Source organism: Engystomops pustulosus, chromosome 4 (genome assembly GCF_040894005.1).
Source record: "Engystomops pustulosus chromosome 4, aEngPut4.maternal, whole genome shotgun sequence".
Classification (NCBI taxonomy): Eukaryota; Metazoa; Chordata; class Amphibia; order Anura; family Leptodactylidae; genus Engystomops; species Engystomops pustulosus.
This window is the reverse complement of record NC_092414.1, coordinates 195,605,608-195,621,869: the sequence shown is the minus strand read 5'-3', so window position 1 is coordinate 195,621,869 and position 16,262 is coordinate 195,605,608. Positions and strand designations below refer to the sequence as shown.

General features: G+C 40.3%; 1 protein-coding gene across 6 annotated transcripts in view; it reads left to right on the top strand.

Annotated features, from left to right (window-relative positions):
- Positions 1-7,115: 7,115 nt before the first annotated feature.
- Positions 7,116-16,262, top strand: part of FGFR1 (fibroblast growth factor receptor 1) — a 47,137-nt gene continuing 37,990 nt past the window's right edge. For 2 of the 6 annotated variants that reach the window (XM_072149270.1, XM_072149269.1), the window contains exon 1: positions 7,118-7,693. The gene's annotated coding sequence lies outside the window, so the exon portion shown is untranslated. Of the gene's footprint in view, positions 7,698-16,262 lie in introns of all 6 variants that reach the window. The other 4 variants (XM_072149268.1, XM_072149266.1, XM_072149265.1 and 1 more) reach the window with 4 other exon arrangements.

Here is a 16,262-nt window from a genome sequence, read left to right as displayed (position 1 = left end):
GAATACCACATAGATATGTAACCAGAACCAAGATTACTACACAAATACAGTACCGGAACCAAGATCACTGCATAGATACGTTACCAGAATCATAGATACAGTACCAGAACCAAGATTACTACATAGAATTACATTACATTGAAACAGAAGTGGAATCAAACTTACAAATTAGATGCAATAACAAAAGCAAAAATACTAAATAGATACAGAACCAGTACCAAAATTACCACATAGATACATTACTATCTAGATTCTGGACCAGTGAAGCAAAAACACTACAGATATGTTACCAGAACCAAGATTGCTACATAAATATATAACCAGAACCAAGATCACTGCATAGAAACAGCAATAGAACCAAGCTTACTAAATATACACAATACCAGAACAAGATTGCTACATAGAACTTATTATATGGGCTTGTATGTGGGGTTTAATTTAGGGGTGATATAGTATCTGAGCAGATTCCAAAGAGCTTGGAGAAGAAGAGGTGACAACAAGTCACCGGTCTTGGTAAGGGTCTGTAAACAAAGAGCGATACTGAGATGTGACCCTATCCAGAAAATATTTTCAACTTTGTTGTATGCAGAAAATGAAGCAGTTTCTCAATCCACTAACGGGAATATATGGAAGCATCCTGCCACAATCAGTCACACGTTAGCAGTATATAGAGTGACGAGGTAAAACCTAATGATGCCTCGGGCCAGCTGCCAGAGTGGAATCAGCTTGGCCATTGCACTATAGGCCAGTCTTGTACTCCATTGCTTAAGCAAAGGCGCCCACAGATGTCAATTTTAAAACCCCAACTAGTATTGATAATGAAAGTGGAGGCCATTACATCCAGCTGCGGCTTTAGGGAAACATTTTGAAGACCATCAATATATGTTCTCTGATAGGACAAGGAAGCTTTCATCTGGGGCCATTGACTGGATGAATTATCTTTCTGAATACACACACAACTGCAAATGAAGGCTGGCAGCAGGGCAGCTTATACTACCCATACTGTACTTGCCATGGCATGTCCTTCATCTGGGTATAATGTCTACAGGGAACCACCACGCAGTATAAAAGAAGAAAAAACCTTTTTTTTGGCCAACAAAAGGTGCAAAGGGGGCGATCATTATTCCTCCACAGGGGGCGGTCATGTCAAATGCAAATAGAAGTGACCACACAGTAGAGGTCACTTGTGCTAAAATCTCCCAGCTCACAATAAGGTTTTGTTCAGTGTATTTCCTTGAACAATTAATTGGTTATTTAAAAAAAAACCCAACACAAATATTTCCATTATTTTTTGGCTTTCAAAGACGTCCTAAGATCTCAAGGCATTGAACCAGTCTAACTGGTGGCAATATACAAAAGATAACTGCTGGTCAGACATTTCTGTCCTAACATGCCCTTGTTTCTGCCAATAGTAGACATTGGGGGAACGTTGGACTGTTGGCCAATCCTCTTGAAATTGTCAAGTTTGTTCAACTTTATTCTAGACTTGGAATTTGTTTATTGGATATCTCCATTAAGACAATGGAAATTTTGTGTGTCAATCATAGTATCATGGTATCATAGTTTATAAGGTTGAAAAAAAGACACATGTCCATCAAGTTCAACCAAGGAAGGGAAGGGATTGGATGAGGAAGGGATTTAGGGGAAACAATTGTATATAATCAGTACATGTGATATAGAAAGTGTCTCCAAAATGTTGTGAATCAAGAACTGAATATAACTAATATTTGACCAGATTATGACCAGATATGTTAGAGATAAGACCAGCGGTGACCATCTTCAAAATAACTTCAAAGGATTGGTGGTTGATAAGCCTAAAAGGTTAGTGATGATGACCCCAGAAGTTTGATAGTGTTGAACCCTAAAGTTTCATATGATCTAGACCAGGAGAAATATGCAAAGTTTTTCAGAAGGGAATATGGAAAACCGCGCCTCTTTTAGCTACCTTGTAAGGCAGCTCCCTTGACATCAAGCATTACCTTACTTCCCGACCCTAGACCAGGGGAAGCATGTTTACTATCCAGAGCTTTAACAACTTCTGTAATTTTTTTATGGAATGTAATTCCAGGTTTTTTTTTCAACTTCTACCCCCTTGAATTCACCCCTTGCATAGATGTTCAGCTGTTACCACCTAGAAGTAGGATGTTCAGATGTTCTCACTGAAAAAGCAGAAGGTGAAAGTTTGGAAAAAAACAAAGTCTTCCAAGAATACAGCTGACCCTCCAGGGACAACAGAAGGTGAAGATGTCATGCAGAGCTGAGGTCCAGCTGCGCATCTGGTCTTGTCATGTGCACAGGAGCTGATGGATTTAGGGAGGTATCTTATGGCCTTCCCTGGTGAGGTATCTGTGCTCGGTGATGGCCGGAAGAAGACCTAAATGGAACAGATGAAGAAGAATGCAACTCTCCCAAGTGTATTCTGTAAACTACAACATGTATATCAAGTACAACAAATGCCATGCCTCCAGTATGTGCTATGAAATATCGTTTCAATGATATCAACCTATTTCAGATTATTTGCATAAATATTTACTGATTTTGGAATAGAAAATGTAGATTTGTTTTCCAAAAAAAATGGAGCCCCAAGTCCATTGGCTGTGCCCTATCCACATATAAGCAATTAGATAGAAAGATAGATAGATCGATCGATAGATGATAGATAGATACTGTAGATAGATAGATAGATAGATAGATAGATAGATAGATAGATTTGAGATAGATTTGAGATAGATAGATAGATGATAGATAGTTAGATAGATAGATAGATAGATAGATAGATAGATAGATAGATAGATAGATAGATAGATAGATTTCTGCTACTCTGGTTAATTTACGTGGAAAAATTTTAGCTGACATGATACAAGATGGCTTCTTTCCATGCTAAATATTTACAAAGGAGCTTGTTGTAAATGGAAGGAAAGTTGTGTTCTCACCTAGAGAACATTCATGGAAAAAAAAGGTGGAATACATTAACACTTTCCTCTCTCCTGAAAATAGTGTTGGTGTAAAAGGGTTTTGATTTCTATTAATGTTGGATGCATCCAACCATGAACTAGCCAATATTTGGAAAGCGTGCTAGGACTGCAAAGCTTCTAGATAACAGACAGTGGTTGTAGGGTTATGTGGAATATTGAAGAACTTGAATAAAAAGAAATTGTAGCCCAATATTTAATGTAGACCAATAAGATTTAGAGGATGTGTTATGCATATAGTAATGTTGGAGTGGTGACATTGTGGAAAGAAAGCTGTGGTGGACATGAAGAATATGGGGCACATTTACTTACCTGGTCCTGTCACGAACCCCGAGGTGCGTTGTCCGACGAGGATGAAGTCTGGCGCGATTCACTAAGATCGTGCGCCCGATATCCTGCATGTGTCGCTTCCCTGCTGAGGTCTGCCGGAGTTCACCATCTTCTTCCTGGTGTATGTGAGTGCATTTTCTTACAACACAATTTGATTTTAAACCTGTGCTTAGTCCGAATCAGTCGGGTTGTCTGACGGCCACGCCCCCCCGACTTGTGTCGCAATAAAGTCGTCACGATTCCACCAAAATCCGATCGCGTGCGCCAAAAACCCCTGTTAAATGTGGCGCAGACCCGCAGACCCTTAGTAAATGTGCCCCAATGTGTCAGAAATGGAGACGTTGTGGTGATATGAAAAGTTGTGATGGATATGTGCTAGATAAGGATGTGCTAGATGATGAGTTATGATTCTATGTTTGGTTGTGGTGGGCACAAGATGTGGTATAGATGGAGACATTGAGGTGCAATAGGAAGCTGAGGTGGTTATTAAAAAGTTATGAAGTTGTGATGGTATGGACAGTTGCGGTGGACACAAAGAAGATGTGGCATATATGGAGAAGTCTTGGTGATATAGGAAGTTGAGGTGGTTATGAAAAAGCAGTGGTGGACAGTGAGATGTTGTACTTAATAGGGGGAAGATTTGGTAGAAAAGGAGAAGTTCTGACGATATGTAGAGTTGTGGTAGTAAATATGGATAAGTTGTGGTAAAATAGAAAGCTGAGGTGGTTCTGAAAAAGTTATGTTGGACAAATAGTACATTCGAGGAAGGTGTAGTGGATAAGGAGAAGTTGCGATGATATGTAGAGTTGTGGTGGACACATAGAAGATGTGGCAAATATGGAGAAGTTCTGGTCATATAGGAAGATTGGGTGGATATGAAAAAGCTGTGATGGATATGGAAGAGATGTGATGAAGTTGCAATTTTGGGCCCAAGGTGTCAGGATATGGAAGCTACAGTACCTAGGATACTATTTGAGATATTTGATTCGTCACTTAGAATTGATGTACAGATATTTATGTAGTTGTGAATTAGTTTATTTTGTAAACAGTATGGAACAATGATATTGTGTATAACATTTTGTAACCCACCATGAAGTATGTAGTTTGGTGTATGTATAGAACATATGTGGCTTGGAAACTAAGTAGTTAAAAAGGGAAGGGAATTGGACGTCAGCAAACGCCCCGGAAGAAGCGGAGGACGGCGTAACCCAGGGTCGGGCGAGCGTTTGAAGTTGGCATCCCACTTTGATATTGTTTTTCATGCGCATTTTAAAAGTGCTCTTTTGAGTATAATTGTGAGGACATACTATGCTATTTTGTGCGCATATTTTCTTCCAGCGCTCTACTATGCTATATAGTGGATTGGATGGAGGAGAAGCCGCACTAAGAATGTCCTGATTAGTGACCTATTCAGATTATTTGCATAAACATTTACTGATTTTGGAATAGAAAATGGAGATTTGTTTTCCAAAGAAATGGGGCCCCAAGTCCATTGGCTGTGCCCTATCCACATTCATCAATAGATAGATATGGATAGATAGATTTGTGCTACTCTGGTCAATTTACGTGGAAAGGAAAAAGATTTTTGTCATTGATGCAATACAGCATCAGGTCACAGCATTGAATGAGAAAACCATAAGATATTCGGGAAGGAGTGTTCGCTGTGAACATTTGGAGGTCCGGTCAGAGTAAAAAAAACTCTTTTCTTTGTTTAATGTAGGACTTTTTGGATTGGTCCTGGACTGTTGAATAGCTCCGTGTGGGTGAAGTGTGCTTCATAATTCACATAGGATGTTTATTTGATATACAATATTGGGCCCAAGGTGTCAGGGGCTGTCTTGTAAAGAAGGGACAGGGGCATTTTTCCCAAATGTCTCATGGAAACATCTATTAAAAGTGCTGAAATGATATATAGGTCTATGGACTGATCCCACTATATGCCTTAGAAATGAAAACTTAAAGAGGACCTGTCATCCAAAATTTCGGCACTAGGAGCTGCTTTCTAAACTAAGCAGCTCCTAATGCTTGAAAAAACCCTGCAGTGTTACAGTGATAGTGTTACCGGAAACCTCCGGTAACGATATCTAACAATGCGGCGGGGTAGGATGTAACTGTCGGACAGCTCGCAAAGCTGTCCGATGTATTCATGAGGGGACGGAGTTGGGGCGTGGCTAGGGGAGGTGACTGCCGCCTGACGTGCGGCAGTCACTGCCGGCCTATGGAGCGAGCGGGGCGGTCCGGGGACGAGGCAGCGCCTCGGACCGCCCCCTCATGAATACATGATTACATTGAACTTCGCCGCAGTGTTTGATAGCGTCACCGGCGTTTGTTCAAGAACTAGGAGCTGCTTACTTTAGTAAGCAGCTCCTAGTGCCGAAATTTTGGGTGACAGGTCCTCTTTAAGGGATGTCTCAAGAAATATTAGTACTGTCACTTGATATCTAGTTAAATTGGTATTCTTAGGATACGTGATGAATAAGAGATCAACAGGGGTTTGATATCTTGCAACAACCCCACCAATAAGCTGTTTGTATCACTCATGACGCTCCAGTCCATGTCGAGTCGCAGCCATTTTCTCTTTATAGGCCTGTGATGTCGCGCCCATAGGTCACATGGGTCGAATGTCCTATTCACTTGTACAAGACATAGCTATAAACTAGGCAATGTAACCCGCAATACCAAGCACAGCCACTGTAGAACTTATGGCACTGTGCTTGGAAGACTGTGCAGAAGCTGCATCACGTCAGGACATTGCAGTCTCTCCTGACTGCCAGACCCGAAGTGTTCAGTTCTGACACCCATCATAACTGTCTAGGTCTTCTTGGCTCAATTATAAAGGCAGATTCACAGCAAATTTAACACGTATTGGGGCACATTTATAGGATTTTTATTTTGTTTGCACAAATTGTGTGGGTTTTTTTAGACTGTGATTTTAGGGCTTAATAATTTTGCGCACAGCAGGTGTTGTAGCCTTGCTCTTTGTGGGTCTAAATGTGAAACACAAATCAAAGACTAAAGGTTGATGTCACACATGGCGTTTTGGCCCGTTTTTAGTTAGTGCTTTTTCAGATTTACGATCTGAAAATGCACTAACTAAAAACGGCACAAAAATGGCCTAAAAACGCCATGTGTGACATCCCCCTGAGGCTGGGTTCACATCACGTTTTTTAGATACGTTCAGGGTATACACTGGGAAAGGGCAGCACGGTGACTCAGTGGTTAGCACTACAGCCTTGCAGTGCTGGGGTCCTGTGTTCAAGTCCCATCCAAGTCAACATCTGCAAAGAGTTTGTATGTTCTCTCCGTGTTTGCGTGGGTTTCCTCCAGTTTCCTCCCACACTCCAAAACATACTGGTAGGTGATTAGATTGTGAGCCCCATTGGGGACAGGGACTGATTTGGCAAACTCTGTGCAGCACTGCGTAATCTGTGTGCGCTATATAAATAAAGGAAATATTATTATTGATATAGATAGATGCACCTACTTAAATATTTTTCTCTATCTTGTGCTGCTTGTACTTTCTTTGTATGGATGGATGGATAGATAGATAGATAGGAGACAGATAGTTATGAGATAGATAGATATGAGACAGACAGACAGTGTTGGAGGTGTAAGAGGTCAGCAGTCGCATCTCCCTCCTCACATGTCAGTGTGCACTGCAGCCTATGTGTATGCACATTGAGCGCAGCCTGGGAGAGGAGGGAGCATGGAAACTACAAGCCCCAGTGTGCACAGGGAGAAATGTGAGAGGTAGGGAGGAGATTGTGTAAATGAACTCTGCCTGGGAGGGGCTGCAAATTCTTGTAGGGAACATGGGGGATGGGATTGCAGTGTATTGTTAAGTCTGAATAGGAGCTGCCTCACTTCTCTCCATGCTCAAGGAATCCTGCACACTTGGAGGGATACACTACTGCCTCATGCACACTTAGCAGATCTGGATACATTGTTCCCAAAAAAAAGCTTCTTTATTTATCATCTGCCAGATTCTTTTTCATTTTTTTTTCATCGTTTCTTGGAAGAAAACTTTTTCTAATTTTGCTAACTTTCCCTCCTGCCTGGATCTCCTATAGGTGCTGCATACAGCCCACATTTTTGTCTTAAGGGCACCAGATGGTTTGAATTAAACTCTCTCTCCCTTTTTCTACAAAAACTTTAGCCATTTTTTTAAGTAGTTTTGTCTCTTTACTAAAAAGCTAAAAACGTAACCCTATCCTGGTGGTTATTCCTTTTTTGGGGAAGAGAGATTAAAAAGAACTCTTTTTGCTTGGAAGTTGAGGGCAAAACAAAACTTTTTATTTTTTCAAACTTTTTTTAATTTATTTTTTTTTAACTGCGGAAAGCTTTGGAAGGATAAAAGAGAAGACTCCTGTGCAAGGAATCCAAACATTTAAGTAGGTAAATATTTCCTTTCTTACTTCCATCCACTGTTGGTGTTCAGCTTTGTTGTTGACCAAGGGTTTTTTTTTTTTTTTTTTTTGGATTTTATCTGTTTAATTTTTGGGTTATTTTGCTCATTGGCTTTGATGATGGAGTCGGTTCGGCACATATGTTTTCTATCAGAGTTTCCTGCTCGGTTCCTATGTTTTCATTCTTGTACAATAGGTGACTTGAATGTCTGACTCTGCTATGGTTCTCTGTCCAACTTTCCATCCAGGGGATTGAGTTATTTCTTCATCTCTAAACATTATCTAATAGTTTTCACTTTGCTTTTATTATGTTTTTGTTACCTATTACATGTATATAATATAATCTTCTTTTATATCATATTCTATGATCTTTGCAGTACTTGATTTGATCACTAAAAAATTTGCTTTGCCTAAACTTGTGCTAAAAGTTGGCAACAATCATTCCCATCTAAGGTTATCCTGGTATCTGTAGTTCTTCTGTCACTAGTAAATCATTGATGGTCCAGTATCTCCCCCAGTATAGTGTATAGGTAACCATTCTGAATATATGTCACTGTTTCTCTCCTATCCTGCATTGCTACACAGTAGCCATGGTGTTGGAGAGGTTCGGAATAATAGAATATTCCATGACCGTACTATGGTCCCAGCTTGAGGATTAACATCTGTAACTTCTTTCCGTATAGGAAGCTTTTTATTATTTATCCTCTACTTTGCATCCCATATCCCCCCTGAATTTTGCTGTATTTGTTTAAACAGGTACAACTCTATGCACTATCCGATAAGTAGACATTGGCTCTTTGCCTGTAAAACCTGTCCCATAGGCCATGCATTTTGGACCATCTGAAGACCCAAGGGGTTGTAGGACTTCTAGTCCCTGGTTGCCTTCCTATCCAGAGGAGCATGAACCTGTCTTGAGTCTTGTTTGGATGTTCTTGTGATGAATCCTAACCTTAGATTCCTATTATTTACGCTCCCTGTTTATGATTTTAGGATGTTACCTCCAGGGGCGTACGTTTAATAGACACCAAATATAGTCATAATGAACACGTTGTTGGTGCCCCCTCCCCCCCAGAAATGACCAAAAACTGTTTCCATTTTATGGAGTGAGACACATTGACACATGTGATTCAACATCTGAAAATTAGAAGTTATTTTACTATGACAAAAATGTTCTCTGTTCCCGGTACACTGACGTGGTTTGGAAATTTTTGCTGTAGGTGACGCTTGGTTTCCGGCAAGTCCTGCTCTCCAGTTCTTGCTCATTTAATCCTGGCTCTATTGTTTCCATCCGTGTGTTACAAATGTGTCTGATTTGCAGTAAATAATTAGATTAAATGCTGGCGTTCCACATACGTCGATAATTTGTCTCGCTTATCTCAACCTGTTGGCTGGAGAGATGGCGTCTGTGCAACCTTTACAGTTCTGTGCCTGGGGGCGACTTTACGGTGACGTCTCAGGACCTGGACACCTAATTAGAAAAACTCTATTACGTATGTTGGCTTTATGCGGTAATTCACTGTCATGGCAGGTTATACATTTCATTTTATGTATTGCTGGAGAATATATGGAGGCATATTGGAAAGTTTTTTTTATTTTGTGGTATCTTCAATGCTGCAGCAGAATTGGTAAGCTTAGGTTCAATTTTGTAACTGGTACCTAGTGTCAAAACCTGGGATATAGTCAGTCACATGATCCTTGGGGGGTGGAGATCAAAATATCTGCCCAAAAACCACCAGATCTCTAGAACTTTGGGGCCCTTTATAGTCTTCTTAAAGAATGGGCATCATGGATTTGGGCTCATCCAACTCATCCAATTTTTTCATCTTTGGCCAAGTCCAATCTGCATCGTAAGGATGTTTATTGAGTCGATATTCAGTCTTGCCACACTCTGTTTTGGGTTGTCCTGTCAATCCTAATAGGTCATGAGCGGATTCGATCCTTCAAATATGACCACCAAATGTCAACATTGAGCACTTGGAGTTTCCACCTTTGTAAAGGGACTATGATGTTGACTCCGTAATCCAGATATCCATCAAAAATTTAAACAGTATGACATCATATAAGAAAAGGTTGGGAGATATTATCCAAGTACATACTGGCACTAGAAGTTTATCCTTGTTGGATATGGAAGGGTCGTTTGTTTTTCGGGTCTAACTGGCTGTTTTGCAGGTCTTCTCAGTTCCAAATAGGCGACAATGACCATCTGCTTTAATTACTGGCCTTTGAAGTAGCTCTGTTGGGTAGTGACATAAGGTTAGGTGTGAGGAAGCTGGAGGCCACATGACTTAAACATGGAATTGTTTTCACAGGTGGTTTGAAAAATCTTGGAAATATTAGGTTTCCAGATGGACTGGCCCTTAAACTGACCGTCAAAGGGCTCAATCATGGAGCAACCAATCTGTGCTGGTTTTCTTATGTTCCCAGATGAGTGTTTCCATCTGTTTTGTTTTTTTCATCCACACTCTTGGTTATAATGTGGTAGACATGACTTCCTTATAGAGCCAGATTAGAATAGGAGCCTTGAAGATATTAATTTCCTCTTATCCCATTACAGAGCATCAATGATTTACTTTTCTGATTTTGGCACTGACCATTTTAGTACTGTAATGCCTGGGGGATATTGATTATATACCAGACTCATTTGCTTAACCCTAGGGAAGATTTATCAAAAATGATTGTTGATTGGTTGCCATTAGCGACTAGAAGAGTTTTCCTCACAGACACTTTTGATGGGGTAGTGTAGCGGGCTGTACCAAACCGAGAATATTGTCATCTTTTTTGAGTTGCCATCTTTTCTAGACAATAGTTCAGTGTAAAAGGGAACCTGTCATCAGCAATTGGCCTAATAAACCACTACAAGTATGTTGTCAAACAGCACAACACCTATTAGTTTTTTTTTTTCATGGCCCAGTGCGATGGCATCATCCAGAAAGTCAACTTTGAAGTGAGATGTAAATTGGTAGCATAAAGTCAAGGAGGCGGAGAGTTTAACACTGAAGTCAAGATGTGGGCGGTCTCTGATTGCCTCCCCCTCTACGACATGTATTGGACTTCAGGAGATCTGTTTAGTGATGTTTCTAGATTCAGGATCAATGATTACAGTGAAGGTGACTTTCTGAGGAAGAGAGAGCTTGACTTCATTGTTATAATCCCCTCCTCCTTGACTTTATACAGCAAGTTTATTCTTATTTTAAAATGGATTTTCTGAAAGATGCCACCACACTGGGTCATGAAAGAAACACAATCTGGTAGGTGTTCAGCTGCTTGGCAACATACTGCTAGTGGTGTATTAGATCATTTTCTGCTGACAGGTTCCCTTTAAGGGCTATTACCAAGGATTAAATGTTCTAAATTCATCTAGAATAGATTTGTAGAGATGCTAGAAAAACATGTTGCAACTTCATATTTTGTCTCCTCAAGATTTGGAGGAAAGACATGTGATTGACCATTGACCACAGTCAACTGGCCATGATGCCTTCAAAGGTACACAAGACCAGGTGGAGCCAACGGAATGTGAAGCTGCCAAAATTCTGCTTCCAAATCATACCAGCAAATGGAAAATCGGTTTGTCACCACGTTATGCTATAAAAACCTGTGTAGAACCATCGATCACTGTCATTGATCAAGATAAGGTTGTTTATGACTTTGTAATAGTCCAATAATCTTCCAATGAAAGGAAACCTGGAAATGTATTCAGGAACACTAGGTCCTTAACAACCTCGGCTACCCCTCCACAAGTCTAAATGGCTGAGCTTTCATTCTGTGTAATATTTTTGTTATTATGGTTATTTTTGGCCGGTGACCATGAGGCTGCAACCGTAAACAGCAAGGTCTCGATTATAGATCTAGGAGATCTCAGGGATGCATTGTTGTGAAACTGAGACATCAAGGACTAGAGCTGTAAAGTTTTGGTGTAGCCAGTTAAAGAGCTGTAATCGATGTATTTTTACTACTGGGCTATGCCTCTTATTGAGATGACAATGGCTGTATGAGGTGATGCTTCTGCCTTTTGATCTTCAATATACATGAATGATATTGGCTTCAGAAGGACTTGATAGAATCAGCACTAACCTATTCATTAAAAAAAAAATTATATTACCCTAAATAAACTAACAATGCTTCTCTTAGGCACAAAATATGCTGAGTGCTAACGTAGTCCTTTGGTGGTTGATAAACTAGGGCAATGCAGTAACCGACAGGAGGCATAAATTATTATTGGATTATTGCAGGCTGGTGCCATCTGGTTGCCGGACTTTTTTTTTTTTTTTTACTTCTTTTGTCTTCCAGGTGTGTACAGTAATAAGGGCATATCCATGTCTATTTCATAGATTGCTGCTTCCAGGCGTATAACTCTTTGTTCTTCCGTATATGGACGCTTCGCCGGATGACTATTAGACAAGCTTACAACAAAAACCTCTCCACTTCTAATTATATCATTGAGAGAAAGGATTAAATAGGTATTAAAATCAGTAAAATATATATAGAAATGACTTCAGAGAATAGGATCCACCAGGGTCGGCTCTGGGTTTCAGTAGACCCCTGGGCGACAGAGCCTCAATGGGCCCCTTTGCAGTGAACTCACGTGGCAACATCCACAATTCATAAACTAAATCGGTCTCCTGTTCCCTAGTTTATCATACCAACCCACCCCCTTATGGTTATTTTATATAAGCCCGCCTCGCGCTCATGGACCCCACTATGGGTTCATTAGATACTGTCCCCCCTCACTCATGGATTCCTTATGTACAGCCTTACATGTGCTACCTACCCCCACCCCAGCGCAGCTCTGGGACCCGGCACTTGCACAGGTCTGCCTCCAGTGCTGGTGTCAGCCCTGGGATCCACCTTTGGACTTTAAAGACGTTAAGAGCCCACCATATTCCCTAGATGTTCAGATATCTTTGGTTGCATCTGGCTCTTTCTCACTTGATCCTCTATTGGCCCTTCTACTAACTTCACACCAGAGATTGAATTATTTTTCAATGTACCCACTCAATTTAGGTAACATATACTGGCTGTGCCAACAAGAACATCATTGAGTTATTCTGGGTGTGAAATGTGTGGTGAAGAACCACTTTCGGCCTACACATATCTTGTTGTCTGTGGACAGCCTTAGACCATGAGAGGTTGGAAAGTAATTTTCCTCAGTTGACCTGTTACTTTGACCACATTCCTTCTTCTGGAGATTAACTGTTGTAAAGTCCTATTTCAATCTAGTAGATTATTGTACCTTCAGAAAAAGTGTGTCTCTCACCGCATGTTTGACATTCCCGTAAAGCTATTGATCTGAATCCGGGCTATTTGAAGCCTCCATGCACCAATCTTGACAGCTATATTTACATCTACGTACAGTGGGTCCAAGAATATGTGTCGGTAATATACTTAAAGGGGTTGTCCAACACCTTTTACATTTTCTGAAAACAAGTTAATAGTCTTCTCTTTCACTAAGGTTGTGACGTTTTCCAGGCCACCTGCAAATTTGTGGTCTTCTTACTTCTGTTTTTCTTTCTAAAGCAACTTGGGACCTACAAAAAAGTTAGACACTTGCCACTTCCTGTTCCTTGAGTCTTCCAAATTTTATATTGGTTTATTTAGTGTTTTCCAGACATGTGAAATATCTTGCAGTAATTATGTTCCTAGAATGAAATAATTTATGTACTGCTGGTTAGTTTATAGATCTTTTGTGTGTTATTTCCTGCTAATTATTTCTGGAACGGAGCTTGAAGAATAGTAATTTCAATGAGTTGAACGATGAATTGCTTGTATACTTGTACATGTTTTTATATATATTTTTTTCAGCTCCCAGCATCTGATTCCAATAAGCTACATTTACCATATTATAAGACTTGTGTGTTGTAGTAGCAGCCCTTTCAAATAATAGAATAGGGAGTTTAAGTTTCCCTCTTACCATTCGTAGCCTTGTAATAAATTAAAGAACACCCCCCGTCAAAGCTATTTCATTGAATAATACATGGTGAAGGGCCTGAAGGGAGGAGCAGGGCCAGCGCCACTATTGGGCTTACCCGGGCAAGTGCCAGGGCTCAGAGCTGCTGGGGGGGCCCACATAAGACTGTATGTAATGATTCCATACATACGTTTATATAAAATAACCATGAAGGAGGTGTTTGGGATAATAAACTAGGGAATACTTTCGGGAACAGGAGACTGTTTTAGTGTCTTAATTTTTAATGCCACCATGAATTCACTGGGCCTAGTGAGGCTCTGTCGCCCAGGGGTATCCTAAAACCAGGAGCCAACTGGGGAGGAGCTTGACTTATTTTAGTTGTATTTCTAGAAACGTGCTCAAACCATTTCAATAAATCAGCTGTGACTGGAGTGTTCCTTTAACACTTTGATATTTTGATGACCTCCTATAAAAATAATAACATTTTAGGGTGTGTCCTGGAGGACCTATTGTGCTCTGACTTCTCCAACACAATGAAACAATCTGGAAAATGGAAGGCTAAGCTACAATTGTATGTAAAATGAGCCTTCATGTAGTATTGAGGTCCTACTTCAAGTGTAACAATTTAATGGGAGTGGTGGTTGTCCTGTCTTGGTTGACCTTCCGCCCAAAGTAATTTGATCTAGTAGGTACTATGTGTCTTTCTAGAGTTTTCCTTTTACAATTTTCATGTCTTTCGTGCTCTTGTATGCCCTGTATGTTCACAATGTTCCTATATTCTAGTACATCAAACATAAAATGTTATATTAATAGTGTCTTAGTGGGCCTTAAGACCTTTGCTATGATTTAATGAGTAGTATGGGGCTGCCGAGAGGAATTCACTTCATCTTTTCTTCTCCTTGGCGCTATGTTTATTGGCTTTCTTTAGAGGACCAGACTTAAACCTCCATCGAATTTCCTACGAGGTAGACCTATCTAACCTTATATTCTACAATTTTTTTTATTATGTTGATGTCATAAGCTGTAACATAAAGGAAAGTGGATAATCCCCCCCTGGAATCGACCATCACTCAACAGTAAAGAAGTGTCTGAGTGGTTTATGTATCTCCTGATACTTGACGTGCCCTCTGATCAATTGAGGAAGTCTTTCGTCCTTGTTTGACATGTTTAGTTTCCAGTCTACCAGACTATGCTGTTCTTCCTTTTTTTTATGGCATGTTTATATTGAAGAAAAGCTAACTAATGGTTTAATGGGGGTTGTCTAGGATTTTTTAAACTGCACCGCAGCTGTTATTCTAACATTTTATTAAAGGCCTAGTACACATTGGAACAAGTATGTCCAAACCCATTGTCCAATTATTTTATTTTCTGGGGAGATGAGCCACATGAGATGCCTGATCACAGGAATTTAAGGCATCAGGAGGGGGTGCGGGCTGTTTTGGGTTAATTGGATATTTACATAGGTTGTATGTATTGACAAAATTGGCATATGTTGCATTATATTCTCAATCATTTATGGTAGAATGCCGATCCCACCCTTCACTGATGCCTCTACATAAAGGATAGCCCCGAATTATAATTGATAGTATTGTTCCATCTGTTCTTCAATTTTGTCACACCTTTTAACAGTGTTAGAATAAAATTTGCCTTTTCACCTCTTATTCCCACATGACCATCTGGGCAGCTGCACCACATGTTTATGTGAGACCCCATTAGATGTGAGTTGTATTGGTGATTGATAAAGGTTTCAATCTCAGTATTGTGTACGGAGATACAATAAATCGCCTACATTTCTAAGACAACAAGCTTGGACATCTACATTGGGTTTAAGTTTCCTGCTTGTGGGTCAACATGGTAGAAGGTTGAGTGTGATGCGTTGTCATCTTTGACCCCCAGGGTTGGAAAAATTCTAGTCTACTTTTTGGTTGTTTTCCTTTTATGCCAATGAAAGTTCTCACTGTTTGCCAACTAAAAAGTCAATGGGTTCTCAAAGTAATTAACCTGCCCCCAAAACAACCTATTTACTTGGTCTAGTCCATGGCATCTGTTCAGAAGATGGCAATACCCAAGGAATGATCCCTACAGATGCACACTAAGCTTGGCAAAAAGTGCACACATAACCAAGGGGAGTGTCTTATCACCATTGAGTGAACGATTCAGCGGTGATGTCGTCTCCATCTTTCAGTTGACCCAAGAGTTGTTGTCCTTATAGTCTTCAGCGCTCTTCTACTGCCTCCATGTGATATTATATCATAAGGATTTTTACCTCTAGAAATGTACTTAAATATGAGATGGAATATTTCTATGTCCTCCTCTAAAATGAGAAGTACAGTACGAGCCCCTAGACCTCTACATATGACCTTGTGCATGATACTTGAATAACCATAACTGGGGCGTGAAGTAGCCGCGACTAGTAGCCTCCTGTCCGGCTACTCCACGCCCCAGTAGCCGCATAAAAAAATTGGCATATAGATGTAATAAAGTTTTGTAAAAGACACCCGGGACGTGAGGATTAGCCCAAAAAAGGGCTATCCTCACGTCCCATCCATCCACCTACCACCCCTTCTACCTTTATAGGTAGAATCGGGGTGGTAGGTGCCCTTTAAGACTGTTCAGTATTAAGCATTTGTTTTGTAACTCTTCCCCTTA